We start from the raw sequence: 5,069 nt of genomic DNA on the forward strand, positions 1-5,069 counted from the left end.
AAAAAAGCCCACAAAAAAAAGCTATTAAGATAATGGGATTTTTAAAGAAGAACGCTTCAGTTAAGTTATGCAAGAAGAAAATGGTTAGTGGGCACGTTTAAACAAGTCTAGAAGAGAAAGGAGAAGGAGAGGAAGGCAAAGTAGGGTGAAATCAGAGAGGTGGAGAGGGAGAAAAGGGAGAAAGAACAGGTAAGAGAAGCTGAGGGCTGCTCAATACCCCTTTGATGTGTCGCTGCAGCCAGCACAAGAGACCCCATGGAGCAGGCTGAGGGCCCCATCTCAGGTCACCCTGGCTCACAGCCCCCTCTGAGGCTGCCTCTTTCCCCCTGCAGGTCAGGCAGCTTTCCCCTCTCACCTCCTGGCAGTACTCTCCATCCTTCTTGGGCAAGAAGCTTCCACTTTGCTAGTGCTGGGTTTGAAAAAGAACTTCCTTAGGACTATCAGAATTGGGAAGGAGGACTATCATCCAGTGTCAGGTGAGGGCAGGGAAAAAGGGAAAAGTGTCAGAAAAAAAGGGAAATTCTTGGAGAGAGCAAAAAGAGATAAAGCACTGTTAAGAATAAACACTCCAAGAAGAAAAGGATCAGGGCAGAAGAAGAATGCCTGCAGGCAGCAGGGAAAAGGAAGAGTGAGAAGATGTAAGAAGAGAAGACCTTAGGACAGAGAAACCAAACCCTTTAATTGCTGAGAGAAAAGGAGGGACTCTAGATCTCAGGAGGCAGAAAGAATCTTCACTCCAGGAGTGAGAGGAAATGAAGACTGACTGAGAAATGCAGAGTAGAAAGGAAAGGCCAGGAAGGAAAACCAAGATGGTATGGGAGATGCTAAGCAGGGAAGAGAAGTTTAGCTCAGGCGGAACTTTAATAAGAAGAGGTAAGAAACAGAGCCTTGCACACAGGAATGACTAAGGATAGTTTCTTCTTTCACTGGCTTTAGTGTCCAAGATGCTGCTGCCTGTGACTGAAACTTTTTCTATGACTAGAGGATAAGGACATGCCATCGGCAATGGTCTGGTGTCTGATAAGACATGAATCACAGAATGCTATGGGGTTGGAAGAGACCTCTGGAGATCATCTAGTCCAACCCCCCCTGCCAAAGCAGGTCCACAGGAACATGTCCAGGCGGGTTTTGAATGCCTCCAGTGACAAAGGCTCCACCAGCTCTCTGGGCAGCCCATTCCAGTGCTCTGCCATCCTCAAAGTAAAGAAGAATTAAGAAGTGTGCAAAAGGTTTTAAAAGTACTTACAATAAGTTACCTGTGTTATTGCTTTACTAGACAGATAGTAACATTCATGTTTTTCCTACTGAACACCAGAGGACACACTGGACCTGAATGCATGACTGGGCAGAGACTTGAGACGCTTACACAGGCACAGACAGAGCAGAGGAACACAGATCTTCAGGGACATTGGGAAAAGAATAAACCACTGAGAGATTTCCAACCAAGCTGCTTATGTATTTTGGGAGGTTAAAGGGAAAAACTTGAGGCTTTGGTACAAGATGGTGTTTTAGCAGAACATAATTTGTCACTGGTAAAGTATTCTGAGCCCAGACAAGACTTGCCAGTCAATACTTCAAACATTAGAAAAAGCTTCAATCTCATGCTCAAGTGACTCAAGTTCATTAGATCCACTACACAAAAATGCATGAAATATTACTGCTTATATTTTTAATATGGAAATAGGAAACAACCAGATGCATCAGTTATAAAAGCCCTTGAACACCTGCTAAATAGATAGCAACAAATTCCCATTTTTTACCTGTTTTTTACCCAGTGATCTACATCTAAAATTATGACAAAGTAATTGGCATGCAGCAATTTTGGCTTACCCTGTGGCACGGTATATTTGCTCACACAACTGACTGACAAAGGAAAGAGAATGGATCTAGAACAGCGGGTCAGAAGTAGGGAGACACCCAGAAGTAGACCATAGCATTGCAGATAAGGTCACTATTTCAAAGGACAAAATAAAAATCTTGAATTATTAGAACATGCTTCCCTCTAGAGCACCATCCAAAGTTCTGAGTTTCATCATTTCTTTCCTTTTCAGATAGGATTGTGAAAACCACTAGCTACAATCTCTGAGCCTGTGCTGCTGGTGAGGTCCTTACCCTCGCAGTTGGTCACTGTATCCATCCCTCAGGAAGCAGCTGGCACTCACTGAGCCCTGAGAGCTGGCTCAGAAAACAACTAACTGAAGATCAGGGCTGAGCTTAAAGGGGCTTCCTGGGCCCATGGGGAAGGGGTGTGGCTGGAGCCCCCAGGTGAGGCTGGTCAGGGTCCATTAAGCCTTATTAGTGCAGTCAGGGCCCTGAAACATAACCTGTAAAAACTATGACAGCAAACACCTCTATCAGTTAAACTAAGTATCTGGTATCAGGAGGAGACTGCTATACTCTACACAGAGCAAAGCCTAAATGGCCAACATTTGTGATCCTACTTCAGCATGTTATATACCTACACATGAAATATCAATTATGATACTGGGAATCTGGATCCCTGTCGCATATTTACCCTGAAAACCAGCATGTCTAACTGGATTAGACATCAGTTTGTCATAACAGAAGCCTGACTTCTGTTTCTACCTAGAAATACAAAGCCTAGCAGAAATATTTAAAGCAGACTGGAAGAAATAAATCTTACATCCTGGCTGAAATCCGTCATAAGGGACTGCAAGGTATTCACCAAGGAAAACCCTCATCTGTAGATCTGAGAGGCAGGTAAGCACAAATGGGCTGCCAAATCCATCAAAATAAAAAATAATTCAGTCCACATTATTAGTTTCACTTAAAGGGAAAGTCCTGGGTTTTTAAAGCCACAAGAATCACAAAGTTTTACCTGCTCTTCTCTTCCTGTTTCCATCCTCTTATCTTCCTGTTTCTGTAGTCTTCTTTTCCTATAGTGGAAAAAAGCTAGACGAAATTAATTTTCCAGTAAACATATCTTAAATAGAAAGATGGTTACACATTTTATTTCCCTAGAAAACATAACCTTCCAAAAAACCCCAACTCATTGAGGATTTGCTGTTGATTATAACATTTTTTGGAGAGTAACTATTTCTTCCACATAAAATAAAAACTTTTAGAAAAAGTTAATAAGTATGATTCTATGTTACTATTGTACTTGTGCATACAGAATCCATTTCCTGCTCTCTAGGAGCAGCAGGCCAGATCCATTTTAACCTTTTAAAAGTTAATACAAAATAAAAACAATTCATCTTTAAAAAGCAAGTATCTGTTTTAAACATACACAAATGTATGGTAGTACAATACATCAGGGAAAAACTTCTCTGCCACATGTATAAATGATTTTAAAATTTATTATTTTTATCTATAAAGCAGAACACTTTTTTCGCTGCTGCTGCCCTCCATTCTCCACATACAGCTCATATACCCCATAATCCTTGACGCAACTGTAAAGAGAAAATAATTCCATTATTTTGTCTATAAAAATCTGCTACTTAAAGAAAACACTAGGAAGATTCAGATTTGGAACAAGACTGACCCCTAGTGCTTATCTATTTTATTTGTTAGGTGGGTTTTTTTCTTAGAAAGCCAAAAATGACCCTTCTTCAGGATGGATTCTGTCTATTTGACGTACTGTCATTTGATGGTATGCAATCTGTTTTTACTAGGTAACTATCATCACTTGAGGTAATTAGACACTTGTTTTTTAAAGCCCAAACACAGATAGACATCAAATACATTAAGTTCCTAATGTCCACATCTAACTATTTCTGTTAACATTTTTGAATGCTGTCCGTAAGTCTGCAATTAATATGTGCTCAGACTGTTTCCCCTCAGCTAATCATCACCTGCCTTGCTTCTCCTTTAATATCAGCCACTGTCTCACAGTATGTTCTGTAACCTGTAACGTGTCTCTGGAGTTTGAGCTTAGTTATCTTTCCTGTTTTTAATGAGATACAAAATTCATTACTATTCTCAAGTTTAAGGATTTCTGGGAAAACATTAGGTTCACGACAAATGCTCGAAAATTTGAGGAAAATTCCTACTAGTAAAGGATTCTGTCTAGAAGGAACAACATTTCCATACATATTCCAACATATTCCAACAAGTCAGTTATCCATACTATCCATCTTTTCAGACCCCCTTATAGCTGATACAAACCAGAAAGATGTCTCAATAAGAAGCACACAGTCTGCAAGTTGGATTCATCTTGGGTAGTTCACCCAGGGAAAACTAAGTAAGCAGTTACTTACTTCACCAGTTAACCTAGTGAACTTAATCCCTCTTCTTACCTAAATCTCTAAAACAGGCAAATATATCTCACTCCAGATTGACCGTTCCCCAAAGGGCTTTTATTACTTTTAGGCACAGGCTGAGCTTTCTTGGTTTGCTGCCCCGATTGCTTCGGTGTAAGGCGCGCGTTAACAAAATGCAACTACACTCATTTTTCCAAATGATCGCGTCCGGAGAGGACTTCGGGAGAGCGGCTGAGGGCAGCACCACAGTTTATCAGCCTTATTCAACAATTTTGCACCAACGTACATTGCGGAAATCCTCTCGGCCGACGCTTCTCCTCAGCCGCAGAGAGAACCGACACCCGGCCTGCTTTGAAACAGCCGCCCCTGCCGGCAGCGCGCCCCAGGAGGCGGAGCCGACGGAGAAGGCGGAGGCGATGCCGCCCCTCTCCCTCACGGCCCGCCCTAGAGCAAGATGGCGGCTCGGCGCCCTCCGCGCGCGCCCGGCTTAACGGCCGCCCCGCCCCGCCGCCAGCGCGCGGAGGCGAGCGCGCGCACACACCTTCCCTCCACCCCGACTTGTCTCGCGAGACTAGGAGCGGTACTCGCGCCCAGTTTGAAGCTGGGCGCGCGGGAGCCGCGGCCGTTGCTGGCGAGAGTCGGTCTGTGGTGGCGGCCCCGCGGCTGGAGCGGGAGGCGAGGAGCGGCTCATCTCGGCTGTGGGGCGGGAGCCTCCGTCGGCTTAGGGACTTTCCGCCGTAGGGCCCTCTGTGGGGGGGGAACAGCAGCTCCCCGCCTTCCCGCGGCGGCTCCGCGCTACGTGAGCCCGGAGCGGGGTGTCCTGAGGGGACCGTCTCCCCTGCAGCC

Source organism: Numenius arquata, chromosome 5 (genome assembly GCF_964106895.1).
Source record: "Numenius arquata chromosome 5, bNumArq3.hap1.1, whole genome shotgun sequence".
Taxonomy (NCBI): domain Eukaryota; kingdom Metazoa; phylum Chordata; class Aves; order Charadriiformes; family Scolopacidae; genus Numenius; species Numenius arquata.